This window comes from Microtus oregoni, unplaced genomic scaffold (genome assembly GCF_018167655.1).
Source record: "Microtus oregoni isolate MIOR12 unplaced genomic scaffold, Mior012 000034F_ref0000314, whole genome shotgun sequence".
Classification (NCBI taxonomy): domain Eukaryota; kingdom Metazoa; phylum Chordata; class Mammalia; order Rodentia; family Cricetidae; genus Microtus; species Microtus oregoni.
Genome location: NW_024543093.1, coordinates 14,582,614 through 14,598,906, shown reverse-complemented (window position 1 = coordinate 14,598,906; position 16,293 = coordinate 14,582,614).

The window sequence follows — 16,293 nt, the reverse complement described above, 5'->3', positions numbered from 1 at the left end:
AGACGATATGATGCAAATAAACAATTAGTGTTGTGTGTTTTGCATACTAAGTCAGCACCCACAGCTGTCCTTTGGCAAGATGGGCCTTTGTTATGGATACATGCTCATGCCTCCATCCGCAAAACAATTGAGTATTATCCCACGGCTGTGGCGTCTATTGCCATGATGGGTATAAAGATGTCTTTAACACATTTTGCTATGCAACCACAGTTGTTGATCCAGCCATATTCCCCTAAACAAATACAAGTCTTGAGTGCAACACTAGATGATTGGGCTGTTCTTGTCTGTGCATTTTCTGGCAGGTTTGATAATCATTATCCATCCGATAAACTGTTACATTTTGTCATGAATCATCCAGTTATTTTTCCTAAGGTGACCAAGCCTTGCCCCTTGGATAATGCAGTCACTGTATATACTGATGGGTCAAGTTCTGGTGTGGGAGCCTATGTTGTCCAGGGAGGGGAGACAGTCATTAAACATTTTGAGCCAAATAGGCCCCAACTAGTAGAGTGTCAAATGGTTCTGGAGGTGTTTCTCACCTTTACAGGTCCTCTTAATATTTACTCAGATTCCCATTATGTGGTCAATGCTATAAATCAACTTGAATCTTCTGCAATGATCTCTGACAGGAGCCCCGTGGTCTCCATTCTTTTGTCCATACGTGATACCATTAGAAAGAGGTCGCATCCTTTTCACATGGCTCATATACGAGCACACACACTGCTGCCAGGTCCTATGGCAGAGGCCAATGCTCGCGCCGACGAAGCCACCCGAGCTTTTCCAATGATAACATCAGATCCTTTTTCAGCAGCACGCCAATTTCACGAGTTATATCATGTGCCCGCCAGAACACTAACGCTTAAATTTAAAATTCCTAGACAAGCAGCTAAGAGTTAAATCTTGCCAGGCCTGTGTCCCTTTTCACCACCCCCCACATGTTGGAGTCAATCCAAAAGGCCTGCTGCCAGGTGACCTCTGGCAAATGGATGTCACCCATGTACCTAGTTTTGGTCGTATGCAATACGTGCATGTATCAGTCGATACTTGTTCTGGTGTGATCCATGCATCACCCTTTACAGGTGAAAAGGTGGTTAATGTTATAACTCATTGCCTGGAGGCATGGGCCGCTTGGGGTAAACCCAAACGCTTAGAAACTGATAATGGTCCTGCGTATGCCTCCAAAACCTTTCAGCAGTTTTGCTCTCAGATGGGTGTTTGCCATCACACTGGCCTGCCGTACAATCCACAAGGGCAAGGCATTGTAGAACGGGCTAATCGCTCGTTAAAGGAAATGTTACAAAAACAAAAAGGGGGAGTAGCCCAGGGCTATTCACCCAAGAATGCCATATCCCTAGCTACTTTCAGATCAGGGACGATCAGCAGCCAGCCGACATGCTGGGGCTCTACCCACCGAAAACGTTCAAGTAAAGTGGAAAGATGTGTTAAATAACACATGGTGTGGCCCGGATCCAGTGATTGCTAGATCCAGGGGAGCTGTTTGTATTTTTCCACAGAGCCAGGAACAACCGGTTTGGGTCCCGGCAAGACTGACACGAGAGCTGAAACGGATACAGGACAATGAAGACGACTCTCGTGGTGCTGATTCTCCTCCTGTGGACGCCAATGATACAGATGAAAATGACGCAACTGTGGGCAGTAACCAGGGCATGGCCAATACCTATGCCTGTTCACGCTAATTCCTCTATTATTCCCACCTTGGTTTCCACCTCATGCGATATGGAAGCCCCTTGTATGGTCCCAAGAGATGATAAGATAGAACGATTTAATTCAACTAAAGTTGTGCTTCATGGGACCTTATGTTTTTCCCTGAAACATAAAACCCCATGCATTCTGTTAAAACAAAAGAATTTGGTTAATTGGATGGATCCCTTGCTTTATAGTCAGGTGAATATAGGCATATTGGCATCAGCTTTAAATCAGATTGTTCAGGGTGCCCAATCAGGCGGTGGTACATCCAGTAATGCAACTTCAGTTAACGTTACCACCTTGGCTATGAATACCACATTGTTGGTGCCTATGAAAGATCCCTCTCTTAGAGATTATAATAGCACTGAATTTAAAGCATCCCCACATTGTGTCCCAGATTTTTCTTTCCCCCCCACCTATACTGCCTGTCAGGGCAGGACATGGGAGGAGTTACAGATTTCACAGGGATTCTCCCTTTCTCTGTCTATGAAGAGATATTTTTATAATCAGTCAAACAAAAGTTCAACCATAGGGGATGGGTGGTCCTGGTATCAATGGTTGGTTTCCAATGAGGTAGGAGCAACAGCAGACATTTCCGCCTTAGCCCAAATCCAAAAGCTCACCACCCGGCTGATTAATGTTTCTGGTATAGTAACCGAAACATCCCTTGGTAGGCGACTTCGTGTACTTCAGGAGGAGGAGCTGGCCAATACTACCTTGGCGGCAGCACCAGTGTGTGTGCCTTCTCCTTTTGTGTTTCTGCTAACTAATAGTACTAATGCTACCCAAGAGGTAGATTGCAGGAGTACCGATTGCTTTCTAGCTCAATGCTGGAATGCTTCATGGAACCTTGTAGTGGTTATGAGGATACCAACATTCGTGCCAATTCCTGTTAAAACGGATCCTGATGCGTTCCCACTCGTTACTCTTTTACGAGAACGAAGGGATTTTGGACTCACCGCCGCTATAGTAACAGCGATAGCGGTGTTGGCGGCTGCCGCGGTTACCGCAGCAGTGGCTATGACCAATCAAGTACAAACTGCAGATACCATTAATAATGTGGTTGCAGAGGCCGCTACAGTGCTGGATACTCAAAGCAGAATAAATAGACACATGCTGTCAGGCATAGTGGCAGCTAATCAAAGACTTGATTTTTTACAAAGTCAAATTAATGATTTGGCTGATTTGGTTCAAATGGGTTGCATTTCGTATCAAAAGCATGTATGCATAACCCCACTTTCTTTTGATAATTCCAGAAATGAATCAAAGATCCTGGGCGAATTCCTTGCCGGCAACTGGTCCAAGGAAGCGGAGAACCTGATCCAGGACCAGCTGTTGCAGATTGCTACCTTGAACGATACTCGTATACAGCCCATAACCCTTGGACAATTTACTGATTGGCTGCAATCCGCTTTTTCTTTCTTTAAGGAGTGGGTGGGGGTTGGTATATTCTGTGCCATATGTTGCCTCGGCGTGTTTTTCTGCCTTTGGCTTCTGCGCCGATTTCGTGCACGGCAAGCTCGGGACAAAGCAATTATAGTCCAGGCCCTTGCCACCCTCGAACATGGCATCTCCCCTCAGGTCTGGCTGGCTAGCCTCAAGCATGACCTGTAACTGGATGTGGCCTCCGCACCCCAAGTCGTTAGAGACATTGCACTGGGACAGGCACACTCAGTTCTCAATGTTTTTTAAACGTGCTGGTAGTCCTTGCACCTCATAGGCCTTGCTGCCATTGCACATGAGAGGATACACAGCATGACTCGCACAGCGCACCCTAACCCTTGATCGTTGGGGACATCATGAGGTCTCAAACTAGATCGGGTTTCTGCTTTAAAATATAAAAGGGGGAGATGTAGCGTGCACCATGGCGCTGTCAGATGTAGCGCACACCATGGCGCTGTCATGTCGTGGGCACAGAGCCTGGGCGCCGTTTGCTGTTCCACGTCAAACTTGAGAGAACTTGTGCGCATGCGCACAAGCTCCCCCCTCCAGCGCGGGGAGTCTTTCCATCTGGCCATCCGATCTGGCCAATCATTATTTAGCACGTTTATCGCTCCATTCTGGCCTGAGCCATTGGGTTGATGACACGTCAGGGCTTTGTCTGGCACCGTATATATTCTTCTGCTTCCACGGGGACGGGGTCTTCTTGCCTCTTTCAAACCTCAAGTGTAAGTGCTCCAATAAAGGGCGTTCTGAGAAGGATCCTGTTGCAGTCATCTCTTCTGCTGGCAGTAGCGGCGTGCTGCAACTTTATGCTTGGACAAGGTCAGTATGTAACTCTTACAGGTCTGGAACTTGCCATGTAGATTACTCTGACCTTAAACTCACAGAGTGAGTTAATTTAACTCATAAACATAATGATTGTCGGGCTACAAGGGTCTGGCAGATGCACCAGCAACATCTTTGACAACAGTATGTCTGGTCTAAGAGCTAGTTGGGAGCAAGTGTAACCTAAGGCCAAGGTTTCAGAATTAATAAGAACTCTCTGTGTTATTATTTGGGAGCTGGAGGTCTGAAGAAAGACATGTTACAATGGTGTCTCTTCGCAACAATGGAAAAGTAGCTGAGACGCCTCTACTAAGTCTCTCTTGAGTCTTTTAGCCCAATATTTTTTTCCCAGCAACAGGAAGGAGATTAGAACAGAAGATCTCTTGATTTTAGCAGCTTCTACTGCACAATAACTTAATGCAGAAGTAACAAAGAAGTGACAGAGGATTGGTGTGTGTGAAGGTCAAAGTTCAACTTCAGGTGTCACTTTTCAGGAACCATCTTGGTTTTGTTTTTGTTTTGAGACAGAGTCTCTCATTGATCTGGAGGTTACCAATTAGGTCAAGCTGACTGGCCAGTAAGTCCCAGGAATCTACTTCTTCCCGTTTCTGCAGAAATAGGATTACACACATGTACCGCTACACCTGATTTTTCTCCATGGATTCTGAATTCTTAAAATAAAACTCAGATCTTCTGCTGGAATAGCAGGCACTTTTCCAACTGAGCCAGGTTTTTATTTTTAAGATTTTAAAAAATTATTATTATGCATATGTGTTTTTTCTGCATGTATGTCTGTTTACTGTATGTGTGCAGTGCCCACAGAGGCCAGAAGAAGTCATTGGATCTCCTGGAACTGTAGTTACAGATAGTTGTTAGCCACCATGTGGGTATTGGGACTCAAATCTGGGTCCTCTGGAAGAACAGCTAGCACTCTTAACTGCTGAGCCATCTCTCCAGCCCCCTGAGCATTTTGTTGTTTTGTTTTTGAGACAGTTTCACTATGTAGCCCAGGCTGTCTTTAAACTCACAATCCTCCTGCCTCAGCCTCTCAAGCCCTGAGATTACAAGTATGTGCCACCACAACAATCCGTGCTGAATTCACTGTGAGAGAATAGTATCAACTGATGGTGCTCCCAATGATTTATTTACCTCACTAAGAGCCACTGTTGGCCTTTGGGGGTGTACACAAACATGTTCACGCATGCACACAGACACACACACACACACGCACATACATACATACATAGAGAGTCAAATTTTTCTTTGGTCCTCCAGCTCACAAACAACAACATGGAGACTTATTAATTATGAAAGCTTGGCCTTAGCTTAAGCCTGTTTTTAACTCTCTCTTATAACTTAACACATTTCTATTAATCTATGTTCTGTCACATACTGCCCATTCTGTGTCTCCTCCTGTCTCTCTCTGAAGTCTCACCTACACCTCCTGCCTAGCTATTGGCAGTTCATCTTTTTATAAAAACACCAATCACAGCAATGCACTTTCACACAGTGTACTAATATCCCACAGCACACATTCGCATAACAAATCTTAAAAAAACAATAATGATTCCTTGGCGCTAGACCTGGAGGTATGGCTGGATGTTAGACCATTTGCCTAGCAAGGGAAGCCCTGGGTTCAATCCCCATTATTAAAATAATGCCTCTCAAATTTGCCTCGCCAAATTGCACCAGCTAAAATGACCAGAGGAAGTACTGTGAAATGACATGAGAAAGCTTCATAAGAGACTTTGAGACACAAAAGTCAGTGAAGGGCCTCACAGAGGTCAAATCCACACAGCAGAGATAACAATAGACCCCAAAAATGTACTTTGTACTTTCTGAGCCAGCACTATGTCTCAGCAGGTAAGGGCACTTGCCACCAAGATCGATGACCTGAGTTCAATCCCTGACCTCTACGTACACACACACACACACACATACACACACACACACACACACACACACACACACACACACACACTGCTCCACGAGGCCTTATGCTAGCTTATGCTAGAAGCTTGCTTCTTACCCTGGGGAGCTACTCTACATGAAATGATAGTGCTCCCCGTACTCCAAGCCATGAACTACTCAACAAAACCCCAATGCTAGGCAAGGCACACACCCCTTCAGGATGTTAGTCAGGAGGGACCAAGAGGCAAGTCCCCACCCCAAAATGTAGGCTATTGCATTGTCTTTGATTACCTCCTAGAATTTAAGATAAACCCCTATTGCTGAAGACACCACACACTTTGGACATAAGGCTTGGAAGAGTCAAGCTGGTACTGACCTGGAGGCCCCCAGCCCCTGGAGGGCTAGCTCTCACAGTATAGGGTGCTATGCAAGCTATCAAAAAAGGGAATCAGTAGTCCTACCCCGCTTTAAACCCTGTAAACCACAGAGATGCGCCTGGCAAGGCGTCCTCTGCTGGCGCAACAGTGGCATGCTTATCTCAGGGGTAACCACCAGCTGAGTGATGGGACTGAAGGCTTACTCAATAGTCATGAGCTGTAAACAACCAAGACCCTGTGGCTAGAGAGTCGCAAGTCGCAGAGGAGAGCCTACTACTGTCATTTTCCTAAATCAATATAGCCTCTAACTATATTCTAAACACGTACCCTTAAATCCGCAGATAGGTATAACTCTCACACCTCCTCAAGTGAACTTTTTGCAGCAGATAGAGTTCACTATAGAGACCCACAACTGGTCAAAATGCAGAGAAGGAGTGACTGTGGGACTCCCGACCTTGCTGGTATACCTACAATGCAGCTCTTAAACCTAAGGCTTGGAAAACATCCTGGAAAAGGAAGAAGAGAGAGTGTAAGAGCCAGAGAACAAGGATTGATGTGGAATTTCCCTCTGTATGCTGTTAATATGCTTTATTGCCATTGGTTAATAAAGAAGCTGCTTTTGGCCAATGGCCAATAGCCAGGCTGGAAAAGATATATAGAAAGAGTAGGCAGAGTCAGAGAGATGCCAAGTAGCCACCAGGGGAGACAGATGCCCACCCCAGAACCTTGCCCATAAACCATGAGCCTCGTGGTAAAATACAAAATGATAGAAATGGGTTAATTAAAGATGTAAGAGCTAACTAGAAATACGCTTAAGCTATTTGCCAAACAGCATTGCAAATAAAATAGTTTCTGTGATATTATTTTGGGTCTGGGCAGCCAGGAAACAAACAAGTGGCCTCCACCAACAGATTGGTGCCCAATGGGCTAACCCGCGTGGCAAGCCACACATTCCGGATCCAGGTGCTTGTATGCCCGTTCAGGGTTAGGAGAAAAGTAGCTGAGAGCTTGCCTGCCACTCAGCACCCCAGCCTGGGCAGGCGGCAGAATCAGGTCTGCTAGGCGCGCATAGGCAGGAGAGCATGGCAGATTCCCGCTGCTGTACACAGAGATATTTCCAGGCTGTGCACTGAGCTGCATGGCAGATTTAGCTTTTACTCAGATGAAAAGGGTTTATATGCTGCAAGGAGCTACCCAGAGTTGAAGTGGTGAGGACAGCTCCCACCCAGCAGTCCCAGAGCTGGCGGTAATGGGACTTGAAAGACAGAGGTGGAGCCAGCATCCAGGGCTGCCACAACCTCACTACTTACCGTTTTAAAGTGCTCCTGATCAGAAAAGAATTACCGATATGCAATAAAGATTCAGACAAACATAAACCACTGAATGGGTCACAGTGTGTTTAAAGAAAAATGTATGTAGGTTTGAGAGAGAGAAAAAAAATATGAAAAAAAAACAAAATCTTTAAAGAGACAGTACAGTTATAGATTAAAAGAATAAAGATAATAAAATAAATATTAAAAAGTAATAGAGTAAAAACAAATAAGCCACGTAAAGATGGAATATACACAGAGAGTCTGGATTATGTGTATTATTGTGTTTTATTTGAATTTTTTGACTGTGAATAAACTAAGTTCAGAGAGACACAGGGATGGTTCTGTATACAAAAATAAATAAATATGATCTACCATATAGACAAACTGAAAGACAAAAAAAATGCATGATCTTCTTATTATGTGAAAGAAAGGCCTTTGACAAAATCCAACACTCCTTCATGATAAGAGTCCAGGAGAGAGTAGGGATACATGGGACATACCTCAGTATAATAAAGAATGTTTACAGGAAGCCCATAGCCAACATCAACTTAAATGGAGAGAAACTCAAAACAATTCCACTAAAATCAGGAACGAGACAAGGTGGTCCACTCTCTCCATATCTATTCAATATAATACCAACAGAAGGAGATCAGGGGGTTTCAAATTGGAAAGTAAGTAGTGAAAGTGTCTTTATTTGCAGATGATATGATAGTATACATAAGTAAAATTCAACTGGAGAACGAATTCCTACAGCTGATAAACACTTTCAGCAAAAAAGCTGGCTACAAAGTTAACTCACAAAAATCAATAGCCCTCCTATATAAAAATTACAAATGTGCTGAGCAACAACAAGAACCCTAAGAGAGACATAAATGGATTTAACCTACATGGGAAGTAGAAAAAGACAAGACCTCCTGAGTAAATTGGGAGCCTAGGGACCTTGGGAGAGGGTAGAAGGGGAGGGGAGAGGAAGGAAGGGGAGAGGAAAAAATATATATAGTTCAATAACAATAATTTTAAAAATTAAAAAAAAATAGACCTGTCTTCGTGTTTCCTCAGACCACCCTCCCTCGCCTGTGGAGATGTGTTCGGACACTGGCCACATTGTCCTGTGGGCACAGCCACTGACTTGCTCTCTCTTGAGCATCTGTAATTAGGGACACCGGCGTTCTGGCCTGTGAGCCAGGAAAAAAAAATTTATCAGAGTGTTCCTTTCACTGGATAGGGCATTATGGACCTCAAACCCCAGAGGTGTGTTGGCAAAAGATGGGAACTCCTCAATGGCAAACATGGTGGACAAACAAATTGGCAGTTCCTTACCTTAAATCTGGGTAGAAAGTGGAACAGCATTCGGGGAGACTGATACCAAAGATGTGAAAATTTACTGTGATGGCTTCTGTAGTTTGAGTGTTAGTTTTTCTAAAAATCCAGATTTTACTATTGTCCTATAAATATTAGTGACAATTTAAATGGGAGTGTTCTATAGTTAGGCATACCCAGAAATTCGTAGAGGTAAGCAAATATTTAAATATATTAGAGTATGAATACAATTCACACTGAATTACAAATTCATCATTTCTGGTTTCATAATAAAAATTATTCAGACAGACCACACTACCCTCTTGTGCACTTTGGGCTTGCCCTTCTCTGAAGCTCAAGTAACTGCGTTCTTTGCAGGTGTGGAGTTGCTGCTGTGCAGTCTGAAGAGAGACTTGGGCTGGTGCACAGTGGTGCCTGAGCCATCAGGTGAGAGAGCAGAGAAGGAACAGGGACATCATCTGCTGTCAAGTAGAACAGTCTCCTTCCTCCCTGGAAGGTGGACAGCTACAGAAAATTTGAATCTTCCTTCAGAATATCCCACCATTGACGGCAGAAGATGTGGTGAGTTGAGACCTTTCCGTGCTCACACTGACTACCCTGAAAACAAAACAACAGACTGGAGAATGTTACAGAATTTGGATTTCCTGTCTGAGTAAGTTCTTTTTCTTATTTTTCACTGTTCCAAATTCGGGATTCCTGTGCCTATGGGAAAGTGTGTATGCAAGCAACATACGATCGATCACACAATGACTTTCTCTAACTTCGGTCTCTAGATTTGAATTACAAAGTCACTGGGTTAATACTATTTTGTTCCTTTGATATAATGTGTCTTTATTATCCTTTTGAAATACAGAATTTTATTATTTTAAATTATCTTATGAAGTATGCGATTTGTTTATTGTTTTGCAAATTTAGGCTTAATGATTCTCTTCTACACCTCCTGTCTCTCTGCACCCTTATTCCGCAGAACTTCTCGTTTCTTTTCATATTCCTTGTGTTTTATCATCCACTCTCATTCTCTATGGCCTCTCATTCAGTCCCGTGAGCCCCTTCCTTGCCTCCTGGCCACTACTCACTACCAACACTTCCACCACACATGTATGTATTCAATACTCAGAAGCTGGGATCTGTGAGCGAGAGAAAACATTTAGAAATTGTCTTTCTGAGCCTTCATTAACCTCATTTTCTTCTCATTTCATAATGCCATCTCTCTTGGCACTGAATACAATTCCAGTGTGTATAAAACTACATTTTCGTGAGCCATTCATCACTTGGTGGTAATTCCAACTGATTACTTTTTCTTACTCTTGTGCCCATGTCAACAGCCCATATTCACTCAGGGTTTTCTCTGCCCTCCACAAACCTCCACCCACTTCATATCTCCCTCTTCTTTCCAGTCAGCCCCTTACTAATGTCATGGGTTTGTACTGGCTGCCGTAGCTGTGTGTTGATGATTTTGATGACCACGTCATAATCAGAAGACAGCATTTATCTGTTCTCCTTATCCTCTGGCAGTTACAGTCATTCTCGTCCCTATTCTGCTCTCCTAGCTACTCTGACTGGGCTGGGATAGAATTTAGAAAGATTTACTTTGCATTTCCTTGACAGCTAAGGATACCCTACACTTTTTCAACAATACACACAATTGGTATTTGTTCTTTTGAGACCTTTGAGACCTTTTCATTAACTTAACAGTTGAGTAATTTGGTTGTCCAGTGTTTAATTTTTAACTCATTATGTAGCCAGGATATTACCTCCTTTCCTAGCATGCAGTAGGAGGTTTGTTACCCATTTGGTAGTTTGTTGTTCATTGATATTTTTCCTTGATGGGTCAAAGCTTCTTAATTTCATGTTATCTCATCAATTCTTCCTATTATGTCCTGAGATATTGGTCTCCTCTGCGAAAACCCTCGCCTGTGCTGACATAATAAAGTGTCTCCTCTTTAACTATTTCAAACTGTCCAGTCTTCCATGAAAACCCTAAGTCCATTACAAATTGGCTTTTTACGGGGTAATTGAGAGGGCTTTGGTCGCACTCTGTGCAAGATGCCACCTGTTTTCTCCAGCATCATTTATCTTACAAATGTGTCTTGTTTGCTTTTGATGCATGTGTTGAGATCTAATGACCGTCCCAGTGCAGCTTCATTTATGGGCCCTGTGTCTAATTTCCTCATTCCAAGCAGTAACTATGGTTTCTTAGTTCAAATGGAATCAATCAAGCATTGTGACAACCACACTTTGTTCCTATAGCTGAGGATTATTCATGTTATTCAAGGTTTTATTTATGAATCACCGTGTGACTCTCAAGATTATTCCTGTGAAGAATTTGATTGGAATTCTTCTAGAGGACACATTGAATCATTAGATTGCTTTTTATCAATATTAATTCTGAGGATGTGTGTCTTCCAATACTGTCTCTGATTCTTTATACATCCAACTGTGAGAGTCTTTCCCCTCATTGTTTGGGTCACTCCCTAGTTCCTGTGTCCTTTTTAAGCTACCGAGCAGATCTTTGCCCATCCATTCTTGTTGTTTCTTGTTGTTCACAGCCCACACCGAGGATGTAAAGTTGTCTGGCATTCCACCACACATGACAAGGATTTGTCTTTGCTTTAGTCTCTCACAAATCACCTGAGCTCTTCACCTCATTTGTCTCTTTGTCTGTCATTCCCCTTTCTATTTTTCCTGTGTTTGTTTAACCACTTAGGATTTGTTTCTTTAAATGGAGAGCAGGAGCTAAAATAATGGAAAAAAGCAATCCCCATGTACATTTGTCTAGGGAAACTTGACAATATGGAAGTTCTGTTACTATTTCTACGCTAGAAGAAAGACATCAGTCTGGTTTCCTTGCATACACTAGATCCCAGGTCATAGGCCTGTGGTGGTGATGGAGTTATGTGTATTTGTGCATGGATGTACAATTCTTACAAGCTAGGTAATTCAAAAGTAAATCTCATGAACTATGGAAAGAACTTCCCCATCAAAGGTAGTAATATTGAGAAGCCCAAGCCCTGGGTTCTATAAGAAAATAGAATGAGCAAGTTATAGAGATCAAGCCAATAATGACCTCTGCATCAGCTCCTGCCTCAGGTTCTTGCCCTATTTGAGTTCCTGTTGACTACAATGTAGAAGTGTAAGCCAAATAAACCCTTTCCTCCACAACTGAATGGCTGCAGGATCAGGTTGGACAAAAACTTCCATCTACAAGTTTTTGATTTATATTGTTATATTGTATTATTATCACTTAGAAACCTGGTTTTTCTCTAATGAGAGACAAAAAGGGAGTGGATCTAGGTGGGGAGGGGAAAGGAGGAGGAACTGGGAGACATACAGAAAGGGGAAACTTTAATCAGGATGTATCATACGATAAAAAAAATCTACTTTCAATAAAGGAAAAAATTGAAGATTAAAAGGGGCATACTACAACAGATTTCAATGAAATCCAGAGGATTCTTAGGGAATACGTGGATGGCTTAATTTAAAAAAAATTGGAAAATCTATAAGAAATAGACAAATCCCAGGAAACATAAGACCTCTCAAAATTAAACCAAGAGTATTTAAACAATATCAATAGATCCGTAGCAAGTCATGATATTAAAAGTTGTAGTAAAAATATATAAATAAAATCAAGTTCCTGTAGAATAGAGAGGGAGGAATGCCACCAAAGTCATTGTAGAAAACCAGCATTGCTCAATAACAAAACCAGATAAAAGGAAAAAACTATAGGGCTGGAGAGATGGTCCAGTGGCTAAGAGAGCCTCCAGCTCTTCCAGGGGATCCGAGGTCAGTTCCTAGCACCCATGTCAGACAGTTCACAACCATCTGAACTCTAGTTCTCTTCTTGCCTTCATGTATGTGCATGTACATTCACACACACACACACACACACACACACACGTATACCTGCACACGCACACGCATTACTGGCTGTGGTGGCAAATGCCTTTATTTCCAGCAGTTGGAAGGCAGAGGCAGGTGAATCTGTGAGTTCAAACCCAGCCAGGGCTACAATGTGAGAGCCTGTGTGGTAGTTTAAATGTAATTGGCCCCCATAATCTCATAGGGAATGACACTATTAGGAGATGTGGCTTTGTTGGAGTGGGTATGGCCTTGTTGGACGAAGTATGCCACTGTGTGGGTGGGTTTTAAGGTTTCCTATGTTAAGGATGCTGTCTAGTGTCTCAGTTGACTTTTTTTTTTTAGATTTATTTATTTATACAGTGGTCTGCCTGCATATGTCCCTGCAGGCCAGAAGAGGGCAGCATATTTCATTACAGATGGTTGTGAGCCATCATGTGGTTGCTGGGAATTGAGCTCAGGACCTTTGGAAGTGAAGCCAGTTCTCTTAACCTCTGAGCCATCTCTCCAGCCCCATCTCAGTTGACTTTCTGTTGCCTGCAAGATGTAGGAATCTCAGTTCCAGCACTTTGTCTGCCTGCACACTGCCATGGTCCCTACCATGATGATAATGGACTAAACTTCTGAAATGTAAGCCACCCCAATTAAATGTTTTCCTTATGAGAATTGCTGTGGTCATGGTGTCTCTTCACAGCAATAAAAACCCTAACTAAGACACCCTGTATCAAGTATATTATTTTCACCAATCTCTCTCCCATCTCTCTCTCTCTCTCTCTCTCTCTCTCTCTCTCTCTCTCTCTCACACACACACACACACACACACAAATGTCAAATTCTTGCAAACCAAACTCAAGAATAAGTTAAAATCACACAAGTGTGTGAAAACCCAATAACCAAGTCAGTGAACTTCAAAGGATAATTCAACATACACAAATCAGTAACTGTAATATACTATATAAACAGGCTTAAAGATGGATATCCCTTGATCATTTCAGTAAAGGACTTTAATAAAATTCAACACTCCTTCATGATAAAATCAGAGAAATCCTGAGCAGAAAGACAATGTTGGAGGTATTAGGGTACCTGATCTTAAATTATACTAAAGAGCCTTATTGACCAAACAGTGTGGTATTGACAGACAGCAAGCATACAGAGCAATGGGATACAAAAGAGAACACAGAAATAAGCCCACACAAATACACCTAATTTTGACAAAGCTGTCACTTGAAAAAAAAAATATTAAATGGTGCTGGACTGCGCATGGTGGCGCACGTCTTTAGTCCCAGCACTCGGGAAGCAGAGGCAGGCGGATCTCTGTGAGTTCGAAGCCAGCCTGGTCTACAAGAGCTAGTTCCAGGACAGGCTCCAAAGCTACAGAGAGAAACCCTGTCTCATAATAATAATAATAATTATAATAATAATCAAGGCTTCTACAGAGCAAAGGCACCTGCACCAGAGCAAAGAGACAGTCACAGAGCGGAAAGGGTTTCCCAGCCCTGCATTAGATGTGAGCTCATACTGGAACATATAAAGAACTGCAAGATTCAGGCAGGCCGAATTGCTCAGTGGGAAAAAGCATGTGCTGCCAAGCTGGGTGGCCTTGATCCCCGGGACCCACATGATAGAAGAGGAGAACCAACTCCCAATAGCTGTCCCTTGGTCTGCACAAAGGCTCCGCGGCACATGTGTTCCCACACACAGGCATATATACACTAAGTAAATTCATTTTGTTTAAATTTTTTGAAGAATTGAAAAATTAAGCACCGGAAAATTATATAATCAGTAAATGGGCAAATGGACAGAATTTACAGTACTCAAAAAGAGTAATAAAAATGCTCAATATGTATTTGAGAAAGAGTTCAGCGTTCTTAACCATCACGAAAATGTAAAGTAATACTGCTTTGAAACGCCATTTTACCCTAATCAGAACATCTGTCACCAAGGAAACCACTGACACAAATACTGTCTAGGATGTGGGTGAAAGAGAAATTCTCAACAGTGGTGGTGGGAACTGAATCTAGGGTAGCCACCATAGACTTCCATATACAGGTTTCCCAGCTATAGCATCCTGGGCATAAACCTGGAATGGAAGACTCTAGATCAACATAGCACAAAGATTACTTGCACATTCGTGTTTATTGCTGTTTTGTTTACATTAGCAAGGAAATCAAACCAGATTAAACGTCCATTAACTGATGAATGGATAAAGAAAACCAGTATACCTACATAATGGAATTTTATTCAGCCATAAGGAAAAATTAAGTCATTTACAGAAAAATATATGGAACTTGAGATCATTATGTTAAACGAAGTAAGCCAGTCAGAAAGGTGACTGTAGTGCTCAGTGGTCAAGAGCACTGGCTGCTCTTCCAGAGGACCTGAGTTCCAACGCCCACGGGGCGGCTCCCAACCATCTGTAACTCCAGATCCAGGAAACCCAGTGCAACTCTTCCAGCCTCTGTGGGCACCAGACACACACACTTGATGCACAGACATGCCTGCAGACATAAGAACCATACGCACTTTTAAAACAATAATTTTAATGGAAGTTTTAAGAAAGACATGTATCATATGCTTTCTTTCATGTATGGACCCTAAGTTCAAATTGATATATGTGTACATATGGAAGTGGGTGCTATCATGAAATTAGAAATGGAACCACTACATGGGAGAAAGAGATCTCACTTTTCAGTATGTATGTGCGTATGAACAACCACAGAGGCCAGAAGAGGGTGTCATGTCTTCTGAAACTAGAGTTAAAGGATCCAGTTGTAAAGGTTTCAATGGTAAGTCAATTGAAGAAGACGCTGCTGCCTGGTTTAGGTGCTAGGAACGGAATTCTGGAAGTGCAGCGAGTGCTCTTAACTGCTGGGGGTCAGAGAAATGGAGCGCACATGATATGAAAGCAGAAGGGGCCCTCTTTGGAGGAGAAAGGGGAGCTGCAATATGGGGTTAAGGAGCTGCGATGACAGTGGGGGAGGAGGATGAGAGCTGAACAAAGTCTGCAACACATACGTATGAAAAGGCTATTAAGAAATCCACTATTGGTCTGGAGAGATGGCTCAGCGGTTAAAGCACTAACTGCTCTCGTAGAGGATCCGGGTTCAATTTCTAGCACCCACAAGACAGTTCACAACTGCCTGCAACTCCAAAATCTGACACCCTCACACAGACCTATATGCAGGCAAAACACCAATGCACATAAAATAAAAATAAATATTTTTTTTAAAAAACTATTATTTTGTATGCTAACTTAAATTTTTAATTTAAAAAGTACTTTTTAAAAGCCGGGTGGTGGTACACACCTTTAATCCCAGCACTCAGGAGGCAAAGGCAAGCAGATCTCTGTGAGTTTGAGGCCAGCCTGATCTGCAGAGTGAGTTCTAGGACAGCCAGGGCTACACAGAGAAACCCTATCTTGAAAAACAAACAAACACAAAACAAAATAAAAGGTACTTTTTAAAAACTGCATTTAAGTGTGTGATTCTGACCAAAAAGTAATGTTGGGCAGCTGGGAGAAAAACAGCAAGAAACACGCA